At 40.2% G+C, this 20,612-nt stretch overlaps 21 non-coding genes and 10 pseudogenes across 21 annotated transcripts; all 31 read right to left on the reverse strand.

The window, feature by feature from the left end:
* Positions 1-6,614: 6,614 nt before the first annotated feature.
* Positions 6,615-6,733, reverse strand: LOC146039496 (5S ribosomal RNA). Its single transcript, XR_014462996.1, has one exon. It is a non-coding gene; the product is annotated as a 5S ribosomal RNA (ribosomal RNA).
* A 345-nt stretch (positions 6,734-7,078) lies between these two features.
* On the reverse strand, positions 7,079-7,197 carry LOC146040267 (5S ribosomal RNA). The gene has a single exon (XR_014463418.1). It is a non-coding gene; the product is annotated as a 5S ribosomal RNA (ribosomal RNA).
* A 345-nt stretch (positions 7,198-7,542) lies between these two features.
* Positions 7,543-7,661, reverse strand: LOC146039187 (5S ribosomal RNA). Its single transcript, XR_014462715.1, has one exon. It is a non-coding gene; the product is annotated as a 5S ribosomal RNA (ribosomal RNA).
* A 346-nt stretch (positions 7,662-8,007) lies between these two features.
* On the reverse strand, positions 8,008-8,126 carry LOC146040268 (5S ribosomal RNA). Its single transcript, XR_014463419.1, has one exon. It is a non-coding gene; the product is annotated as a 5S ribosomal RNA (ribosomal RNA).
* A 345-nt stretch (positions 8,127-8,471) lies between these two features.
* On the reverse strand, positions 8,472-8,590 carry LOC146038046 (5S ribosomal RNA). Its single transcript, XR_014461670.1, has one exon. It is a non-coding gene; the product is annotated as a 5S ribosomal RNA (ribosomal RNA).
* A 345-nt stretch (positions 8,591-8,935) lies between these two features.
* Positions 8,936-9,054, reverse strand: LOC146039284 (5S ribosomal RNA). Its single transcript, XR_014462802.1, has one exon. It is a non-coding gene; the product is annotated as a 5S ribosomal RNA (ribosomal RNA).
* A 344-nt stretch (positions 9,055-9,398) lies between these two features.
* LOC146040269 (5S ribosomal RNA) lies at positions 9,399-9,517 on the reverse strand. Its single transcript, XR_014463420.1, has one exon. It is a non-coding gene; the product is annotated as a 5S ribosomal RNA (ribosomal RNA).
* Positions 9,518-9,862: 345 nt separating this feature from the next.
* Positions 9,863-9,981, reverse strand: LOC146039117 (5S ribosomal RNA). The gene has a single exon (XR_014462650.1). It is a non-coding gene; the product is annotated as a 5S ribosomal RNA (ribosomal RNA).
* A 346-nt stretch (positions 9,982-10,327) lies between these two features.
* Positions 10,328-10,436, reverse strand: LOC146039850 (5S ribosomal RNA; annotated as a pseudogene).
* A 346-nt stretch (positions 10,437-10,782) lies between these two features.
* Positions 10,783-10,901, reverse strand: LOC146040270 (5S ribosomal RNA). Its single transcript, XR_014463421.1, has one exon. It is a non-coding gene; the product is annotated as a 5S ribosomal RNA (ribosomal RNA).
* A 346-nt stretch (positions 10,902-11,247) lies between these two features.
* Positions 11,248-11,356, reverse strand: LOC146039824 (5S ribosomal RNA; annotated as a pseudogene).
* Positions 11,357-11,701: 345 nt separating this feature from the next.
* Positions 11,702-11,820, reverse strand: LOC146038819 (5S ribosomal RNA). The gene has a single exon (XR_014462379.1). It is a non-coding gene; the product is annotated as a 5S ribosomal RNA (ribosomal RNA).
* A 346-nt stretch (positions 11,821-12,166) lies between these two features.
* On the reverse strand, positions 12,167-12,275 carry LOC146039825 (5S ribosomal RNA; annotated as a pseudogene).
* Positions 12,276-12,620: 345 nt separating this feature from the next.
* On the reverse strand, positions 12,621-12,729 carry LOC146039861 (5S ribosomal RNA; annotated as a pseudogene).
* Positions 12,730-13,074: 345 nt separating this feature from the next.
* On the reverse strand, positions 13,075-13,193 carry LOC146039118 (5S ribosomal RNA). The gene has a single exon (XR_014462651.1). It is a non-coding gene; the product is annotated as a 5S ribosomal RNA (ribosomal RNA).
* A 346-nt stretch (positions 13,194-13,539) lies between these two features.
* Positions 13,540-13,648, reverse strand: LOC146039851 (5S ribosomal RNA; annotated as a pseudogene).
* A 346-nt stretch (positions 13,649-13,994) lies between these two features.
* Positions 13,995-14,113, reverse strand: LOC146040271 (5S ribosomal RNA). Its single transcript, XR_014463422.1, has one exon. It is a non-coding gene; the product is annotated as a 5S ribosomal RNA (ribosomal RNA).
* Positions 14,114-14,460: 347 nt separating this feature from the next.
* LOC146039826 (5S ribosomal RNA) lies at positions 14,461-14,569 on the reverse strand (annotated as a pseudogene).
* A 345-nt stretch (positions 14,570-14,914) lies between these two features.
* LOC146039228 (5S ribosomal RNA) lies at positions 14,915-15,033 on the reverse strand. The gene has a single exon (XR_014462752.1). It is a non-coding gene; the product is annotated as a 5S ribosomal RNA (ribosomal RNA).
* A 346-nt stretch (positions 15,034-15,379) lies between these two features.
* Positions 15,380-15,488, reverse strand: LOC146039802 (5S ribosomal RNA; annotated as a pseudogene).
* Positions 15,489-15,833: 345 nt separating this feature from the next.
* Positions 15,834-15,952, reverse strand: LOC146039682 (5S ribosomal RNA; annotated as a pseudogene).
* Positions 15,953-16,295: 343 nt separating this feature from the next.
* On the reverse strand, positions 16,296-16,414 carry LOC146038665 (5S ribosomal RNA). Its single transcript, XR_014462237.1, has one exon. It is a non-coding gene; the product is annotated as a 5S ribosomal RNA (ribosomal RNA).
* A 345-nt stretch (positions 16,415-16,759) lies between these two features.
* LOC146038955 (5S ribosomal RNA) lies at positions 16,760-16,878 on the reverse strand. The gene has a single exon (XR_014462503.1). It is a non-coding gene; the product is annotated as a 5S ribosomal RNA (ribosomal RNA).
* A 345-nt stretch (positions 16,879-17,223) lies between these two features.
* Positions 17,224-17,342, reverse strand: LOC146039738 (5S ribosomal RNA; annotated as a pseudogene).
* A 345-nt stretch (positions 17,343-17,687) lies between these two features.
* Positions 17,688-17,806, reverse strand: LOC146038768 (5S ribosomal RNA). The gene has a single exon (XR_014462332.1). It is a non-coding gene; the product is annotated as a 5S ribosomal RNA (ribosomal RNA).
* A 345-nt stretch (positions 17,807-18,151) lies between these two features.
* Positions 18,152-18,270, reverse strand: LOC146037861 (5S ribosomal RNA). The gene has a single exon (XR_014461501.1). It is a non-coding gene; the product is annotated as a 5S ribosomal RNA (ribosomal RNA).
* A 345-nt stretch (positions 18,271-18,615) lies between these two features.
* On the reverse strand, positions 18,616-18,734 carry LOC146038346 (5S ribosomal RNA). Its single transcript, XR_014461945.1, has one exon. It is a non-coding gene; the product is annotated as a 5S ribosomal RNA (ribosomal RNA).
* A 345-nt stretch (positions 18,735-19,079) lies between these two features.
* LOC146037718 (5S ribosomal RNA) lies at positions 19,080-19,198 on the reverse strand. The gene has a single exon (XR_014461370.1). It is a non-coding gene; the product is annotated as a 5S ribosomal RNA (ribosomal RNA).
* Positions 19,199-19,544: 346 nt separating this feature from the next.
* Positions 19,545-19,653, reverse strand: LOC146039796 (5S ribosomal RNA; annotated as a pseudogene).
* A 344-nt stretch (positions 19,654-19,997) lies between these two features.
* LOC146039003 (5S ribosomal RNA) lies at positions 19,998-20,116 on the reverse strand. The gene has a single exon (XR_014462547.1). It is a non-coding gene; the product is annotated as a 5S ribosomal RNA (ribosomal RNA).
* A 345-nt stretch (positions 20,117-20,461) lies between these two features.
* Positions 20,462-20,580, reverse strand: LOC146039477 (5S ribosomal RNA). Its single transcript, XR_014462979.1, has one exon. It is a non-coding gene; the product is annotated as a 5S ribosomal RNA (ribosomal RNA).
* Positions 20,581-20,612: the final 32 nt, after the last annotated feature.

Consider the following 20,612-nt stretch of genomic DNA (forward strand, 5'->3'; position numbering starts at 1 on the left):
AGCACCCAATCTCCTTGCTGGACTTTTTGAAAACTGCGGCATAATCAAGCCAAGCATAATACAGGCAAAACTAAACATAAACTGAACCTCTAAGGAACTCTACCGCAGAATACAGGTTTGATAAGGCACAAAGGTGCCTGGTAGAACAAGGTGTTCTCATGCTTTTTCTTTCTCACTAATGGACCATATATGATCATTGCCTATACTCTGCTGCCCTCTAGGGGAATTTACCCGTATTACAAATACCTTAAGCAATTCAACTAATAGGAGCTGAAGCAAAGTAGAAAACATATGGTTGCAATTAGACATTTTCAAGAATTGTTTACTCTATATTATTTTTCTTCCCACCACAGGGCCTATCTGGGTCCACGTGTAATCCTTAGAAGGAACTATTATCATAAAAACGGTTTACTTATTCTTTTAAATGAGTCACTGGTAAATACAGCCTGGTAAAACTTGGACACGAGGTGGCCCCTCTCAACATCCCACCAGCGAGGCTCCCAGCATAACAGTACGCATACTATAGCTAAACCTAATATACTAAACAAAGTCTACGGCCTCTTTAAGCCACGATTTATTATTCTACCAAAGCCCATAGCATATTAACTATGCTGCCAGATTATAAAATGCATTGAACAGCGGCGGACCGCATGGGATTACCACTCCCACAACGTCTCACTTAAGATTCCTTCTGCTTGCCATATAATCTTCTAAATCCTAGCAAGACAAACCCCTGTTCTTGAGTAGCCCTCCAGGGCATGGAAAGATACCTTCGCAAAGTAATCCATACCACTCCTGATACAAACCCTACACCAAAAAAAATGGGCAAAAAAACTCAACAACAGGGAAAACAAGCCCTTCCATCCTCGTCCTATAGCGAGGAACTGGAAGATAATACTGAAAACCCATCTGCAAACCTCTCCACATTACAGGCCCCGTCTACGGTAGTAGACATGGCCCATGAAATCTCTAAAATTCTCATGCCACAACTAGAGAAAAAACTAGACACTCTCCAATCCTCATTCGACGCAGCATTGGCCAAAATAGATACCAACTCTGCTAGACTAACCACAGTAGAAAGCAGGGTTAGCGACATTGAAGATCAAACCCATAGCATGCAAAGGGACATTACATCCCAATCCGACACTGTGCAATCTCTGCTGGCCAAAATAGACGATTTGGAAAATCGTAATAGACGGAGCAATCTACGCTACGTGGGGATTCCCGAGCAGATTACAGGCCAATCCCTTGTGGACCTAATTACAGTAACTATCCCTGAAAAGTTACAGATTTCAGACCCGACAATACTCCCATACGTAGAGAGAGCGCACAGGATAGGCCCGGATAGAGCAGCCCAGAATGCCAGATCAAGGCCAGTCATAGCTAAGTTTCTAGACTACAGAATGAAAGACAAAATCCTTACAGCATACCGCAGAATCCCTTCTTTGGAGGTGAACGGCTTCAAGATCCTGATTTTCCAGGACTTTTCGGCCACAGTAACGCAAAAAAGACGGGATTTTGCAGAGGTCTGCCGCTGGCTGCACAATCACAATGTAAAATTTGCACTATTATATCCTGCAAAATTAAGGGTTGAGGACGGGGGACAGGCACGCTACTTTATTGACCCCCAACAAGCCAAAGCCCATTTTGCCATACAAGCTGACGAAGCACACCCTCCAAATAGATGACGCAAGAATGTTAACGTCATACAAACTGGAGAGAACCTGCCCTGAGATAATTGGCGAAAACCACACACAACAGATATTGCTATAAAGGAAAAAAAAAAAAAGATAATCATAAAAAAAAAAAAAAAAAAAAAAAACGCAGATGGTAAATAAGATTTTATGGAAATAAGCAGAAATATGATTTCACATGGGAGTGGAATCCCATTGTACCTTTTAGTTAAGTTCACTTAATTACATGTTACATTTTTGAATATAATAGACGCGCACCTCAAAGAAGAGGATGCCTGTCATTGGTTGGTTTCCAATAGGAAAAGTTAGAAATTGGTGGTTACAGCACTATTTGTTTATCAAAATGCTTTGTTTGAATTTTGTTATGTTTTGCTCTCTCTCTCGGCCTCTCCCTCCTCGCCCAGGCGAAACACCCCTCTTACTTTTCGCACTCACCCCGCTTGCTGGGACGGGGACTGGTGCACAGATACAGGAACAACTTCCAACACATAATCACGCCCGGACGGGCATAGGCTAACACAAAGATAAATCCCAACAACACCAAAAACACAACAATTACGCCTAATACCTTAAAATTCTTATCATGGAACGTGGGGGGGCTGAATTCAGTAGTTAAGCGCAAGCGTGTCACCACACACCTAAAAAGATTTAACCCCGATGTTGTTCTCCTGCAGGAGACGCATTGGAAAGAGGGGGAAACCGCCACATTACGCGCCCCATGGATAGACCAATGCATAACGGCTAACTTCAATAGGAAGGTCAGAGGAGTGGCTATAATATTCCGTAAAAACGTAAACTACACTGTTCTGTCAACCATGACCGATCCAAATGGTAGATACATCATTATGGACGTGGAAATCTGGGGCAACAAATACACGTTAGTGAATATTTACGCACCAAACACAAATCAACAAGATTTTATAGGAAAGATAATTGGTCTACTATCACAACGCTCGAACCACTCCATAATATTGGCTGGAGATTTTAATTCTGTAGAAGACCCGACCAGAGATAGACAACCAGCCCAGCGAATCAACCAGACAATATGGACCCAATATCAGTCTCTTAAAACAACACTACAGCTCACAGACATATGGCGTCTGCTTAACCCCACAGACAACACATACACTTTTTACTCAGCGGCTCACAGCACATGGTCACGCATAGACACACTCTACTTAGCAGATCACTTAACTTCTAAAGTGGTCAAAGCAGATATCCACCCTATACTAATATCGGACCATGCCCCTATCACACTCCAAATAACACCATCATTTAATTACGGAGGCAGCAGACAATGGCGCTTCCCGGCATACTTATACAACTCAGACAAATTCAGGGAGTTCTTGTTGGCGTCCTGGATGAACTATCAGGACGATAACATTGACTCTTGGGACACTCCTACTATATTCTGGGGCGCCTCCAAAGCAGTTTTAAGGGGTCAAATCATAGACTATGTATCAAGGCAACGCAAAGCAGCCACAGCCTCTTACAAATGCCTTTCAAGTTCAATGAATTCCGCCCTGCAAAACTATAAAAATAACCCTACACCAACCTTACTACTTAAATACCAGGAAGCAAAACAACTCCTAGATACCCATTTACTGGAACAGGCCAAAAAAGATGTACTCTACACAAAACAAAAATTCTTTAGATGGGGTAATAAGGCCGGCAAACTGTTGGCCAACATGTCCAAACCCAAACACAAACGTACATACGTGACTGCAATACGCAACCCACAATCCGGACAATTATCTACTAACACCCCCGACATACTCAAAGAATTCGAAAAATACTTCACAACATTATATAGAGACCACACAGCAGACCCTGCAAGCCGAACAGATTTATTTCACGACCTACACCTCCCAAAACTAACCCCATCACAAAGCGACTCAATGACAGAACCCATAAACCTAGAGGAGGTGTTGAAGGCAATCACCTCTTCCCATCTGGGAAAATCCCCTGGCCCAGACGGCCTTTCAAACGAATATTTTAAACTCCTCCAGCACCAACTAGCCCCGGCACTCACAGACCTATTTAATAACCTCCTCACACACCACACTCCCTTCCTACATTTAACAAACACGACCACCATATTATTACCCAAACCACAGAAGGATCCCCAACTAGTGGAATCCTACAGGCCCATTAGTCTAATAAACACAGATATCAAATTATTGGCCAAAATCATAGCAGACAGGATGCAAATAATACTCCCTGACCTCCTCACACCAACTCAACTAGGATTTATCCGTGGAAGGCACTCAGTGAAAGGCATAAGAACAGCCATAGCAGCGGTGGCATCGTCCACCCTCACCAACACCCACACCAATATTCTACTAAGCCTTGACACCATAAAAGCCTTTGACACGGTTCTGTGGTCCCACCTCTTTCAAACCTTAGAACAAAGAGGTTTTAACACAACATTGATTGGTTTTATTAAATATCTATATAACTCCCCCACAACTAGAATCATGATAAATGGTACCCTTGGTGATCCAATAGAAATGCACAGAGGCACCCGCCAGGGTTGCCCTTTATCACCTCTGTTATTTAACCTGGCATTGGACCCATTTTTACGCCTCCTGGAAGCCGATCCCATCTTCAGGGGCATATCAATCGGGTCCAAGGTTGTAAAGCTCACCGCCTTTGCGGATGATATCTTACTATACATTTCTAACCCGACGGAGTCTCTCCATCATATCATACAACTATTTGAACACTTCAAAGAAATATCGGGCTTCGCAATCAACATGCAAAAATCCAAGGCACTTTCCCTGACATCGCACCCCCTACCCTCTGATTTCACCAAAAGTGTACCATTGGTTTGGGCCACCAATTCATTTACCTACCTAGGCACGCAAATCCCCCGACATCTAGGACAGCTTTATAAATTAAATTATGGCCCCACATTCCAACAAGCCTATGAGGAGCTAAAACATTGGAAAAACCTACCCATCTCCTACATTGGGAGAATAAATTTAATCAAGATGGTTACATTTCCACGAATAATGTACCTCCTGCAAGGACTACCCCTATACATCTCCCCAAAGGACATCAAAACTTTTAACAAAAATGTCAGAGAGTTCATATGGAACAATGGCAGACCTAAAATAGGCCTAATAAAACTACAACAACCTAAATGGAACGGCGGCTTGGGCCTGCCAGATATTAGGCAATACAATAAAGCCACAATGTTCCGTTACCTTTCAGATTGGTTAGCCGGGACAGAATATTACACGTGCACCTCCCTGGAGAGGGAGATGGTTCCGGGGAGATGCCTGCTGTCATTCCTACACCTTCATGACCAAGAGGTCCCTAAACAGTCACAGGAAAACCCTTTAATATGGAACACAAAAAAAACATGGCACTGGGTGAGAGGCCAAGCAGGTCTAAACTCACACAAATCAATACACCTTCCATTCATAAACAACACAGACTTCCAGGAAGGGTCCGCTACATACCCGTTCAATATATGGAGAGTGGGGGGCGTCACGGGCATTGGATCACTGGTTGACAGATCAGCGCGTAGACCCCTAACCTTCTCAGAGGCAGGGGAAAAATTCCCCTGCTTAATGGGACACCCTCTGGCCTTCCTACAAGCCCAGCACTACGTTTCCATGGTAGTTCGCCACTTCTCAGACAAAGATTGGAGCAATACCATTGATACCCTCCTACTACAACCACCCCTTGAGAAAAAAGCTATATCCTGCTATTATCAACACTTCCGAACCATTCTAGATTACACATCTAGTAAGCAAGGCATAGCTCAATGGACACTAAAATTCCCACAATATGACACGGACGACCTAATGAAATTCTTACTAAAATCCTGCAAAACATTACCCTCCTCTTCGTACGTTGAGATGTTCCTCAACATATACCACAGGGCCTACCTATCACCCCATCGGAGCCATTTAATGGGCCGAACAAATTCGAGCGCTTGCTATAGATGTGGGGAACTGGAGGCGGATCTTTATCACTGCTTCTGGGCATGCCCAATGGTCAGAAGCTTCTGGCTCCAAATAAAGAGGTACGCAGAAACCCACCTAGTAAACTATGTCCCATTTGTAGACGACTGGGCAGTGTTAGGCGTAATCCCCTCAGACCTAAGAGTAACAAAAGGTTGTAAAGACCTATTACTCGCCATTAGTGCAGCCGCAAGAAAAACCATACTGCAGGAATGGACATCATCATCTCCCCCAACGTTTCCCTTATTTAAACATAAACTTTTTCATCTTTTTAGAATGGATTGGGTCGAGACCACTTTAAGTAAGGAATCCAAGGTTAAAAAATTCTTCTCAATGTGGGAAAGTTACATAGCCACATTATCTTTAGAAGTGAGACAACAAATACACAAAAGCCTAAAAGACACATCCTGGTACCTATTACGCGTGATAGCCGAAGATCACCCTGTGGCTGTGACATAGTTTTCTCATCTCTACATTTTATCATTATTCATTTTGTTTCCCCTTTCCTTTTGGGGGCTGGAGGGGGCGGGGTGGGGGGGCGAGAGAGAGGAGCACACCTTTTTGATTTTATAGGTCCACTTCCGGACTTACTTTTATTTATGTTTGTTTTTATTTATTTTTTCTAAGACAACACCTTGTACTCATAATTAATTTAAAATGTTGCTAACATCAGTGAATTACTAGAACATCGCTCTGTGAAAAAATATTGATTGTCATAACACACTTACTTGTGAGAACTGAACAAAACAACGATAAATACATCCTGACTATAATGGATACGAAAATCCAAATACTGTGAAATTAACAGTCAATGTCATAATGTGATGTATAAATTTACTTTATTGAAATGATGTTCAACTATTGTAACAAAACATTTTATAATGTACATGAAAGTGCTTAATAAAAATAGTTTAAAAAAAAAAACAATTTGCCATTAATGGGAAAAAACCTACAGCACCTAGTGTTCCCATGTGGTCTCCCACCCAAGTACTAACCAGGCCCAACACTGCTTAGCATCCAAGATCAGACGAGATTGGGCGTATCCAAAGTGGTATGGCTGTAGTTGAGATACCGGCACTTTTTTGCCCTCTTCTACTCCTATAACCAGGTAAGCTAATAAAAAAGTTTCCTAACTGTATTGCCTTACTGAAAAAAATCATGTGTTGGTAATGTAAAAAGACCTACAGGACATGATATTAGCAGGTGGTCTCAAATTAAACTACTAAAGAGGCTCAACACTGTTTAGCTGCCAAAAGCAGTTGGAATTGGGCCTAAACAGTGTGGTAAGTTTTTAGGTGATGGCTATTGTGTCTGTTTGACCTCTTCCAAATGTCTGTACTGTCAATAAAGAGAAAAAAGTTTCCAATTTAAAAAGCTAGAGAATAAAAACAATTGGCCAGTAATGGGAAAAACCTACAGCACCTGGTGTTCCCATGTGGTCTCCCACCCAAGTACTAACCAGGCCCAACACTGCTTAGCTTCCAAGATCAGACGAGATTGGGCGTATCCAATGTGGTATGGCTGTAGGTGAGACACAGGCACTTTTTTGACATCTTCTGCTTCTATAACCAGGTAAGCTAATAAAAAAGTTTCCTAACTATATTGGCTTACTGAAAAAAATCATGTGTTGGTAATGTAAAAAGACCTACAGGACATGATATTAGCAGGTGGTCTCAAATTAAACTACTAAAGAGGCTCAACACTGTTTAGCTCCCAAAAGCAGTTGGAATTGGGCCTAAACAGTGTGGTAAGTTTTTAGGTGATGGCTATTGTGTCTGTTTGACCTGTCCCAAATGTCTGTATTGGCAATAAAAATAAAAAGTTTCCAATTTAAATAGCAAGAGAATAAAAACAATTTGCCATTAATGGGAAAAAACCTACAGCACCTGGTGTTCCCATGTGGTCTCCCACCCAAGTACTAACCAGGCCCAACACTGCTTAGCTTCCAAGATCAGACGAGATTGGGCGTATCCAATGTGCTATGGCTGTAGTTGAGATACCGGCACTTTTTTGCCCTCTTCTACTTCTATAACCAGGTAAGCGAATAAAAAAGTTTCCTAACTGTATTGCCTTACTGAAAAAAATCATGTGTTGGTAATGTAAAAAGACCTACAGGACATGATATTAGCAGGTGGTCTCCAATTAAACTACTAAAGAGGCTCAACACTGTTTAGCTCCAAAAAGCAGTTGGAATTGGGCCTAAACAGTGTGGTAAGTTTTTAGGTGATGGCTATTGTGTCTGTTTGACCTGTCCCAAATGTCTGTATTGGCAATAAAAAATAAAAAGTTTCCAATTTAAATAGCAAGAGAATAAAAACAATTTGCCATTAATCGGAAAAAACCTACAGCACCTGGTGTTCCCATGTGGTCTCCCACCCAAGTACTAACCAGGCCCAACACTGCTTAGCTTCCAAGATCAGACGAGATTGGGCGTATCCAATGTGGTATGGCTGTAGGTGAGATACTGGCACTTTTTTGCCCTCTTCTACTTCTATAACCAGGTAAGCGAATAAAAAAGTTTCCTAACTGTATTGCCTTACTGAAAAAAATCATGTGTTGGTAATGTAAAAAGACCTACAGGACATGATATTAGCAGGTGGTCTCAAATTAAACTACTAAAGAGGCTCAACACTGTTTAGCTGCCAAAAGCAGTTGGAATTGGGCCTAAACAGTGTGGTAAGTTTTTAGGTGATGGCTATTGTGTCTGTTTGACCTGTCCCAAATGTCTGTATTGGCAATAAAAATAAAAAGTTTCCAATTTAAATAGCAAGAGAATAAAAACAATTTGCCATTAATCGGAAAAAACCTACAGCACCTGGTGTTCCCATGTGGTCTCCCACCCAAGTATTAACCAGGCCCAACACTGCTTAGCTTCCAAGATCAGATGAGATTGGGCGTATCCAATGTGGTATGGCTGTAGGTGAGATACCGGCACTTTTTTGCCCTCTTCTACTTCTAAGACCAGGTAAGCTAATAAAAAAGTTTCCTAACTGTATTGCCTTACTGAAAAAAATCATGTGTTGGTAATGTAAAAAGACCTACAGGACATGATATTAGCAGGTGGTCTCAAATTAAACTACTAAAGAGGCTCAACACTGTTTAGCTGCCAAAAGCAGTTGGAATTGGGCCTAAACAGTGTGGTAAGTTTTTAGGTGATGGCTATTGTGTCTGTTTGACCTCTTCCAAATGTCTGTACTGTCAATAAAGAAAAAAAAGTTTCCAATTTAAAAAGCTAGAGAATAAAAACAATTTGCCAGTAATGGGAAAAACCTACAGCACCTGGTGTTCCCATGTGGTCTCCCACCCAAGTACTAACCAGGCCCAACACTGCTTAGCTTCCAAGATCAGACGAGATTGGGCATATCGAATGTGGTATGGCTGTAGTTGAGATACCGGCACTTTTTTGCCCTCTTCTACTTCTATAACCAGGTAAGCTAATAAAAAAGTTTCCTAACTGTATTGCCTTACTGAAAAAAATCATGTGTTGGTAATGTAAAAAGACCTACAGGACATGATATTAGCAGGTGGTCTCAAATTAAACTACTAAAGAGGCTCAACACTGTTTAGCAGCCAAAAGCAGTTGGAATTGGGCCTAAACAGTGTGGTAAGTTTTTAGTTGATGGCTATTGTGTCTGTTTGACCTCTTCCAAATGTCTGTACTGTCAATAAAGAGAAAAAGTTTCCAATTTAGAAAGCTATAGAATAAAAACAATTTGCCAGTAATGGGAAAAACCTACAGCACCTGGTGTTCCCATGTGGTCTCCCACCCAAGTACTAACCAGGCCCAACACTGCTTAGCTTCCAAGATCAGACGAGATTGGGCGTATCCAATGTGGTATGGCTGTAGGTGAGATCCAGGCACTTTTTTGCCCTCTTCTACTTCTATAACAAGGTAAGCTAATAAAAAAGTTCCCTAACTATATTGGCTTATTGAAAAAAATCATGTGTTGGTAATGTAAAAAGACCTACAGGACAAGATATTAGCAGGTGGTCTCAAATTAAACTACTAAAGAGGCTCAACACTGTTTAGCTGCCAAAAGCAGTTGGAATTGGGCCTAAACAGTGTGGTAAGTTTTTAGGTGATGGCTATTGTGTCTGTTTGACCTCTTCCAAATGTCTGTACTGTCAATAAAGAGAAAAAAGTTTCCAATTTAAAAAGCTAGAGAATAAAAACAATTTGCCAGTAATGGGAAAAACCTACAGCACCTTGTGTTCCCATGTGGTCTCCCACCCAAGTACTAACCAGGCCCAACACTGCTTAGCTTCCAAGATCAGACGAGATTGGGCGTATCCAATGTGGTATAGCTGTAGGTGAGATACAGGCACTTTTTTGCCCTCTTCTACTTCTATAACCAGGTAAGCTAATAAAAAAGTTTCCTAACTATATTGGCTTACTGAAAAAAATCATGTGTTGGTAATGTAAAAAGACCTACAGGACATGATATTAGCAGGTGGTCTCAAATTAAACTACTAAAGAGGCTCAACACTGTTTAGCTGCCAAAAGCAGTTGGAATTGGGCCTAAACAGTGTGGTAAGTTTTTAGGTGATGGCTATTGTGTCTGTTTGACCTGTCCCAAATGTCTGTATTGGCAATAAAAAATAAAAAGTTTCCAATTTAAATAGCAAGAGAATAAAAACAATTTGCCATTAATGGGAAAAAACCTACAGCACCTGGTGTTCCCATGTGGTCTCCCACCAAAGTACTAACCATGCCCAACACTGCTTAGCTTCCAAGATCAGGCGAATCCAATGTGGTATGGCTGTAGGTGATTTACAGGCACTTTTTTGCCCTCTTCTACTTCTATAACAAGGTAAGCTAATAAAAAAGTTTCCTAACTGTATTGCCTTACTGAAAAAAAATCATGTGTTGGTAATGTAAAAAGACCTACAGGACATGATATTAGCAGGTGGTCTCAAATTAAACTACTAAAGAGGCTCAACACTGTTTAGCTGCCAAAAGCAGTTGGAATTGGGCCTAAACAGTGTGGTAAGTTTTTAGGTGATGGCTATTGTGTCTGTTTGACCTCTTCCAAATGTCTGTACTGTCAATAAAGAGAAAAAAGTTTCCAATTTAAAAAGCTAGAGAATAAAAACAATTTGCCAGTAATGGGAAAAACCTACAGCACCTGGTGTTCCCATGTGGTCTCCCACCCAAGTACTAACCAGGCCCAACACTGCTTAGCTTCCAAGATCAGACGAGATTGGGCGTATCCAATGTGGTATGGCTGTAGGTGAGATACAGGCACTTTTTTGCCCTCTTCTACTTCTATAACCAGGTAAGCTAATAAAAAAGTTTCCTAACTATATTGGCTTACTGAAAAAAATCATGTGTTGGTAATGTAAAAAGACCTACAGGACATTATATTAGCAGGTGGTCTCAAATTAAACTACTAAAGAGGCTCAACACTGTTTAGCTCCGAAAAGCAGTTGGAATTGGGCCTAAACAGTGTGGTAAGTTTTTAGGTGATGGCTATTGTGTCTGTTTGACCTGTCCCAAATGTCTGTATTGGCAATAAAAAATAAAAAGTTTCCAATTTAAATAGCAAGAGAATAAAAACAATTTGCCATTAATGGGAAAAAACCTACAGCACCTGGTGTTCCCATGTGGTCTCCCACCCAAGTACTAACCATGCCCAACACTGCTTAGCTTCCAAGATCAGGCGTATCCAATGTGGTATGGCTGTAGGTGAGATACAGGCACTTTATTGCCCTCTTCTACTTCTATAACAAGGTAAGCTAATAAAAAAGTTTCCTAACTATATTGGCTTATTGAAAAAAATCATGTGTTGGTAATGTAAAAAGACCTACAGGACAAGATATTAGCAGGTGGTCTCAAATTAAACTACTAAAGAGGCTCAACACTGTTTAGCTGCCAAAAGCAGTTGGAATTGGGCCTAAACAGTGTGGTAAGTTTTTAGGTGATGGCTATTGTGTCTGTTTGACCTCTTCCAAATGTCTGTACTGTCAATAAAGAGAAAAAAGTTTCCAATTTAAAAAGCTAGAGAATAAAAACAATTTGCCAGTAATGGGAAAAACCTACAGCACCTTGTGTTCCCATGTGGTCTCCCACCCAAGTACTAACCAGGCCCAACACTGCTTAGCTTCCAAGATCAGACGAGATTGGGCGTATCCAATGTGGTATGGCTGTAGGTGAGATACAGGCACTTTTTTGCCCTCTTCTACTTCTATAACCAGGTAAGCTAATAAAAAAGTTTCCTAACTATATTGGCTTACTGAAAAAAATCATGTGTTGGTAATGTAAAAAGACCTACAGGACATGATATTAGCAGGTGGTCTCAAATTAAACTACTAAAGAGGCTCAACACTGTTTAGCTGCCAAAAGCAGTTGGAATTGGGCCTAAACAGTGTGGTAATTTTTTAGGTGATGGCTATTGTGTCTGTTTGACCTGTCCCAAATGTCTGTATTGGCAATAAAAAATAAAAAGTTTCCAATTTAAATAGCAAGAGAATAAAAACAATTTGCCATTAATGGGAAAAAACCTACAGCACCTGGTGTTCCCATGTGGTCTCCCACCCAAGTACTAACCATGCCCAACACTGCTTAGCTTCCAAGATCAGGCGTATCCAATGTGGTATGGCTGTAGGTGAGTTACAGGCACTTTTTTGCCCTCTTCTACTTCTATAACAAGATAAGCTAATAAAAAAGTTTCCTAACTATATTGGCTTATTGAAAAAAATCATGTGTTGGTAATGTAAAAAGACCTACAGGACATGATATTAGCAGGTGGTCTCAAATTAAACTACTAAAGAGGCTCAACACTGTTTAGCTGCCAAAAGCAGTTGGAATTGGGCCTAAACAGTGTGGTAAGTTTTTAGGTGATGGCTATTGTGTCTGTTTGACCTTCCCAAATGTCTGTATTGGCAATAAAAAATAAAAAGTTTCCAATTTAAATAGCAAGAGAATAAAAACAATTTGCCATTAATGGGAAAAAACCTACAGCACCTGGTGTTCCCATGTGGTCTCCCACCCAAGTACTAACCATGCCCAACACTGCTTAGCTTCAAAAATCAGGCGTATCCAATGTGGTATGGCTGTAGGTGAGATACAGGCACTTTTTTGCCCTCTTCTACTTCTATAACAAGGTAAGCTAATAAAAAAGTTCCCTAACTATATTGGCTTATTGAAAAAAATCATGTGTTGGTAATGTAAAAAGACCTACAGGACAAGATATTAGCAGGTGGTCTCAAATTAAACTACTAAAGAGGCTCAACACTGTTTAGCTGCCAAAAGCAGTTGGAATTGGGCCTAAACAGTGTGGTAAGTTTTTAGGTGATGGCTATTGTGTCTGTTTGACCTCTTCCAAATGTCTGTACTGTCAATAAAGAGAAAAAAGTTTCCAATTTAAAAAGCTAGAGAATAAAAACAATTTGCCAGTAATGGGAAAAACCTACAGCACCTTGTGTTCCCATGTGGTCTCCCACCCAAGTACTAACCAGGCCCAACACTGCTTAGCTTCCAAGATCAGACGAGATTGGGCGTATCCAATGTGGTATAGCTGTAGGTGAGATACAGGCACTTTTTTGCCCTCTTCTACTTCTATAACCAGGTAAGCTAATAAAAAAGTTTCCTAACTATATTGGCTTACTGAAAAAAATCATGTGTTGGTAATGTAAAAAGACCTACAGGACATGATATTAGCAGGTGGTCTCAAATTAAACTACTAAAGAGGCTCAACACTGTTTAGCTGCCAAAAGCAGTTGGAATTGGGCCTAAACAGTGTGGTAAGTTTTTAGGTGATGGCTATTGTGTCTGTTTGACCTGTCCCAAATGTCTGTATTGGCAATAAAAAATAAAAAGTTTCCAATTTAAATAGCAAGAGAATAAAAACAATTTGCCATTAATGGGAAAAAACCTACAGCACCTGGTGTTCCCATGTGGTCTCCCACCAAAGTACTAACCATGCCCAACACTGCTTAGCTTCCAAGATCAGGCGAATCCAATGTGGTATGGCTGTAGGTGATTTACAGGCACTTTTTTGCCCTCTTCTACTTCTATAACAAGGTAAGCTAATAAAAAAGTTTCCTAACTGTATTGCCTTACTGAAAAAAAATCATGTGTTGGTAATGTAAAAAGACCTACAGGACATGATATTAGCAGGTGGTCTCAAATTAAACTACTAAAGAGGCTCAACACTGTTTAGCTGCCAAAAGCAGTTGGAATTGGGCCTAAACAGTGTGGTAAGTTTTCAGGTGATGGCTATTGTGTCTGTTTGACCTCTTCCAAATGTCTGTACTGTCAATAAAGAGAAAAAAGTTTCCAATTTAAAAAGCTAGAGAATAAAAACAATTTGCCAGTAATGGGAAAAACCTACAGCACCTGGTGTTCCCATGTGGTCTCCCACCCAAGTACTAACCAGGCCCAACACTGCTTAGCTTCCAAGATCAGACGAGATTGGGCGTATCCAATGTGGTATGGCTGTAGGTGAGATACAGGCACTTTTTTGCCCTCTTCTACTTCTATAACCAGGTAAGCTAATAAAAAAGTTTCCTAACTATATTGGCTTACTAAAAAAAAATCATGTGTTGGTAATGTAAAAAGACCTACAGGACATTATATTAGCAGGTGGTCTCAAATTAAACTACTAAAGAGGCTCAACACTGTTTAGCTCCGAAAAGCAGTTGGAATTGGGCCTAAACAGTGTGGTAAGTTTTTAGGTGATGGCTATTGTGTCTGTTTGACCTGTCCCAAATGTCTGTATTGGCAATAAAAAATAAAAAGTTTCCAATTTAAATAGCAAGAGAATAAAAACAATTTGCCATTAATGGGAAAAAACCTACAGCACCTGGTGTTCCCATGTGGTCTCCCACCCAAGTACTAACCATGCCCAACACTGCTTAGCTTCCAAGATCAGGCGTATCCAATGTGGTATGGCTGTAGGTGAGATACAGGCACTTTATTGCCCTCTTCTACTTCTATAACAAGGTAAGCTAATAAAAAAGTTTCCTAACTATATTGGCTTATTGAAAAAAATCATGTGTTGGTAATGTAAAAAGACCTACAGGACAAGATATTAGCAGGTGGTCTCAAATTAAACTACTAAAGAGGCTCAACACTGTTTAGCTGCCAAAAGCAGTTGGAATTGGGCCTAAACAGTGTGGTAAGTTTTTAGGTGATGGCTATTGTGTCTGTTTGACCTCTTCCAAATGTCTGTACTGTCAATAAAGAGAAAAAAGTTTCCAATTTAAAAAGCTAGAGAATAAAAACAATTTGCCAGTAATGGGAAAAACCTACAGCACCTTGTGTTCCAATGTGGTCTCCCACCCAAGTACTAACCAGGCCCAACACTGCTTAGCTTCCAAGATCAGACGAGATTGGGCGTATCCAATGTGGTATGGCTGTAGGTGAGATACAGGCACTTTTTTGCCCTCTTCTACTTCTATAACCAGGTAAGCTAATAAAAAAGTTTCCTAACTATATTGGCTTACTGAAAAAAATCATGTGTTGGTAATGTAAAAAGACCTACAGGACATGATATTAGCAGGTGGTCTCAAATTAAACTACTAAAGAGGCTCAACACTGTTTAGCTGCCAAAAGCAGTTGGAATTGGGCCTAAACAGTGTGGTAATTTTTTAGGTGATGGCTATTGTGTCTGTTTGACCTGTCCCAAATGTCTGTATTGGCAATAAAAAATAAAAAGTTTCCAATTTAAATAGCAAGAGAATAAAAACAATTTGCCATTAATGGGAAAAAACCTACAGCACCTGGTGTTCCCATGTGGTCTCCCACCCAAGTACTAACCATGCCCAACACTGCTTAGCTTCCAAGATCAGGTGTATCCAATGTGGTATGGCTGTAGGTGAGTTACATGCACTTTTTTGCCCTCTTCTACTTCTATAACAAGGTAAGCTAATAAAAAAGTTTCCTAACTATATTGGCTTATTGAAAAAAATCATGTGTTGGTAATGTAAAAAGACCTACAGGACATGATATTAGCAGGTGGTCTCAAATTAAACTACTAAAGAGGCTCAACACTGTTTAGCTGCCCAAAGCAGTTGGAATTGGGCCTAAACAGTGTGGTAAGTTTTTAGGTGATGGCTATTGTGTCTGTTTGACCTCTTCCAAATGTCTGTACTGTCAATAAAGAGAAAAAAGTTTCCAATTTAAAAAGCTAGAGAATAAAAACAATTTGCCAGTAATGGGAAAAACCTACAGCACCTGGTGTTGCCATGTGGTCTCCCACCCAAGTACTAACCAGGCCCAACACTGCTTATCTTCCAAGAACAGACAAGATTGGGCGTATCCAATGTGGTATGGCTGTAGGTGAGATACTGGCTTTTTTGCCCTCTTCTACTTCTATAACCAGGTAAGCTAATAAAAAAGTTTCCTAACTGTATTGCCTTACTGAAAAAAATCATGTGTTGGTAATGAAAAATTACCTACAGGACATGATATTAGCAGGTGGTCTCAAATTAAACTACTAAAGAGGCTCAACACTGTTTAGCTGCCAAAAGCAGTTGGAATTGGGCCTAAACAGTGTGGTAAGTTTTTAGGTGATGGCTATTGTGTCTGTTTGACCTGTCCCAAATGTCTGTATTGGCAATAAAAATAAAAAGTTTCCAATTTAAATAGCAAGAGAATAAAAACAATTTGCCATTAATGGGAAAAAACCTACAGCACCTGGTGTTCCCATGTGGTCTCCCACCCAAGTACTAACCAGTCCCAACACTGCTTAGCTTCCAAGATCAGACGAGATTGGGCGTTTCCAATGTGGTATGGCTGTAGGTGAGATATTGGCACTTTTTTGCCCTCTTCTACTTCTATAACCAGGAAAGCTAATAAAAAAGTTTCCTAACTGTATTGCCTTACTGAAAAAAATCATGTGTTGGTAATGTAAAAAGACCTACAGGACATGATATTAGCAGGTGGTCTCAAATTAAACTACTTAAGAGGCTCAACACTGTTTAGCTACCAAAAGCAGTTGTAATTGGGCCTAAACAGTGTGGTAAGTTTTTAGGTGATGGCTATTGTGTCTGTTTGACCTCTTCCAAATGTCTGTACTGTCAATAAAGAGAATAAAGTTTCCAATTTAAAAAGCTGGAGAATAAAAACAATTTGCCAGTAATGGGAAAAACCTACAGCACCTGGTGTTCCCATGTTGTCTCCCACCCAAGTACTAACCAGGCCCAACACTGCTTAGCTTCCAAGATCAGACGAGATTGGGCGTATCCAATGTGGTATGGCTGTAGGTGAGATACAAGCACTTTTTTGCCATCTTCTACTTCTATAACCAGGTAAGCTAATAAAAAAGTTTCCTAACTATATTGGCTTACTGAAAAAATTCATGTGTTGGTAATGTAAAAAGACCTACAGGACATGATATTAGCAGGTGGTCTCAAATTAAACTACTAAAGAGGCTCAACACTGTTTAGCTCCCAAAAGCAGTTGGAATTGGGCCTAAACAGTGTGGTAAGTTTTTAGGTGATGGCTATTGTGTCTGTTTGACCTGTCCCAAATGTCTGTATTGGCAATAAAAATAAAAAGTTTCCAATTTAAATAGCAAGAGAATAAAAACAATTTGCCATTAATGGGAAAAAACCTACAGCACCTGGTGTTCCCATGTGGTCTCCCACCCAAGTACTAACCAGGCCCAACACTGCTTAGCTTCCAAGATAAGTCAAGATTGGGCGTATCCAATGTGGTATGGCTGTAGTTGAGATATCGGTACTTTTTTGCCCTCTTCTACTTCTATAACCAGGTAAGCTAATAAAAAAGTTTCCTAACTGTATTGCCTTACTGAAAAAAATCATGTCTTGGTAATGTAAAAAGACCTACAGGACATGATATTAGCAGGTGGTCTCAAATTAAACTACTAAAGAGGCTCAACACTGTTTAGCTGCCAAAAGCAGTTGGATTTGGGCCTAAACAGTGTGGTAAGTTTTTAGGTGATGGCTATTGTGTCTGTTTGACCTCTTCCAAATGTCTGTACTGTCAATAAAGAGAAAAAAGTTTCCAATTTAAAAAGCTAGAGAATAAAAACAATTTGCCAGTAATGGGAAAAACCTACAGCACCTGGTGTTCCTATGTGGTCTCCCACCCAAGTACTAACCAGGCCCAACACTGCTTAGCTTCCAAGTTCAGACGAGATTGGGCGTATCCAATGTGATATGGCTGTAGATGAGATACAGGCACTTTTTTGCCCTCCTCTACTTCTATAACCAGGTAAGCTAATAAAAAAGTTTCCTAACTATATTGGCTTACTGAAAAAAATCATGTGTTGGTAATGTAAAAAGACCTACCGGACATGATATTAGCAGGTGGTCTCAAATTAAACTACTAAAGAGGCTCAACACTGTTTAGCTCCCAAAAGCAGTTGGAATTGGGCCTAAACAGTGTGGTAAGTTTTTAGGTGATGGCTATTGTGTCTGTTTGACCTGTCCCAAATGTCTGTATTGGCAATAAAAATAAAAAGTTTCAAATTTAAATAGCAAGAGAATAAAAACAATTTGCCATTAATGGGAAAAAACCTACAGCACCTGGTGTTCCCATGTGGTTTCCCACCCAAGTACTAACCAGGCCCAACACTGCTTAGCTTCCAAGATCAGACGAGATTGGGCGTATCCAATGTGGTATGGCTGTAGGTGCGATATAGGCACTTTTTTTGCCCTTTTCTACTTCTATAACCAGGTAAGCTAATAAAAAGGTTTCCTAACTATATTGGCTTACTGAAAAAAATCATGTGTTGGTAATGTAAAAAGACCTACAGGACATAATATTAGCAGGTGGTCTCAAATTAAACTACTAAAGAGGCTCAACACTGTTTAGCTGCAAAAAAAGTTGGAATTGGGCCTAAACAGTGTGGTAAGTTTTTATGTGCTGGCTATTGTGTCTGTTTGACCTCTTCCAAATATCTGTACTGTCAATAAAGAGAAAAAAGTTTCCAATTTAAAAAGCAAGAGAATAAAAACAATTTGCCAGTAATGGGAAAAACCTACAGCACCTGGTGTTCCCATGTGGTCTCCCACCCAAGTACTAACCAGGGCCAACACTGCTTAGCTTCCAAGATCAGACGAGATTGGGCGCATCCAATGTGGTATGGCTGTAGGTGAGATCCAGGCACTTTTTTGCCCTCTTCTACTTCTATAACCAGGTAAGCTAATAAAAAAGTTTCCTAACTATATTGGCTTACTGAAAAAAATCATGTGTTGGTAATGTAAAAAGACCTACAGGACATGATATTAGCAGGTGGTCTCAAATTAAACTACTAAAGAGGCTCAACACTGTTTAGCTGCCAAAAGCAGTTGGAATTGGGCCTAAACAGTGTGGTAAGTTTTTAGGTAATGGCTATTGTGTCTGTTTGACCTCTTCCAAATGTCTGTACTGTCAATAAAGAGAAAAAAGTTTCCAATTTAAAAAGCTAGAGAATAAAAACAATTTGCCAGTAATGGGAAAAACCTACAGCACCTGGTGTTCCCATGTGGTCTCCCAGCCAAGTACTAACCAGGCCCAACACTGCTTAGCTTCCAAGATCAGACGAGATTGGGCGTATCCAATGTGGTATGGCTGTAGGTGAGATACAGGCACTTTTTTGCCATCTTCTACTTCTATAACCAGGTAAGTTAATAAAAAAGTTTCCTAACTATATTGGCTTACTGAAAAAAATCATGTGTTGGTAATGTAAAAAGACCTACAGGACATGATATTAGCAGGTGGTCTCAAATTAAACTACTAAAGAGGCTCAACACTGTTTAGCTCCCAAAAGCAGTTGGAATCGGGCCTAAACAGTGTGGTAAGTTTTTAGGTGATGGCTATTGTGTCTGTTTGACCTGTCCCAAATGTCTGTATTGGCAATAAAAAATAAAAAGTTTCCAATTTAAATAGCAAGAGAATAAAAACAATTTGCCATTAATGGGAAAAAACCTACAGCACCTGGTGTTCCCATGTGGTCTCCCACCCAAGTACTAACCAGGCCCACCACTGCTTAGCTTCCAAGATCAGGCGTATCCAATGTGGTATGGCTGTAGGTGAGATACAGGCACTTTTTTGCCCTCTTCTACTTCTATAACAAGGTAAGCTAATAAAAAAGTTTCCTAACTATATTGGCTTACTGAAAAAAATCATGTGTTGGTAATGTAAAAAGACCTACAGGACATGATATTAGCAGGTGGTCTCAAATTAAACTACTAAAGAGGCTCAACACTGTTTAGCTGCCAAAAGCAGTTGGAATTGGGCCTAAACAGTGTGGTAAGTTTTTAGGTGATGGCTATTGTGTCTGTTTGACCTCTTCCAAATGTCTGTACTGTCAATAAAGAGAAAAAGTTTCCAATTTAAAAAGCTAGAGAATAAAAACAATTTGCCAGTAATGGGAAAAACCTACAGCACCTGGTGTTCCCATGTGGTCTCCCACCCAAGTAAAAACCAGGCCCAACACTGCTTAGCTTCCAAGATCAGACGAGATTGGGCGTATCCAATGTGGTATGGCTGTAGGTGAGATACAGGCACTTTTTTGCCCTATTCTACTTCTATAACCAGGTAAGCTAATAAAAAAGTTTCCTAACTATATTGGCTTACTGAAAAAAATCATGTGTTGGTAATGTAAAAAGACCTACAGGACATGATATTAGCAGGTGGTCTCAAATTAAACTACTAAAGAGGCTCAACACTGTTTTGCTCCCAAAAGCAGTTGGAATTGGGCCTAAACAGTGTGGTAAGTTTTTAGGTGATGGCTATTGTGTCTGTTTGACCTGTCCCAAATGTCTGTATTGGCAATAAAAATAAAAAGTTTCCAATTTAAATAGCAAGAGAATAAAAACAATTTGCCATTAATGGGAAAAAACCAACAGCTTCTGGTGTTCCCATGTGGTCTCCCACCCAAGTACTAACCAGGCCCAACACTGCTTAGCTTCCAAGATCAGACGAGATTGGGCGTATCCAATGTGGTATGGCTGTAGGTGAGATACTGCCACTTTTTTGCCCTCTTCTACT

The sequence above is a fragment of the Crinia signifera genome, chromosome 9 (assembly GCF_055691185.1).
Source record: "Crinia signifera chromosome 9, ASM5569118v1, whole genome shotgun sequence".
In the NCBI taxonomy this organism is placed as follows: Eukaryota; Metazoa; Chordata; class Amphibia; order Anura; family Myobatrachidae; genus Crinia; species Crinia signifera.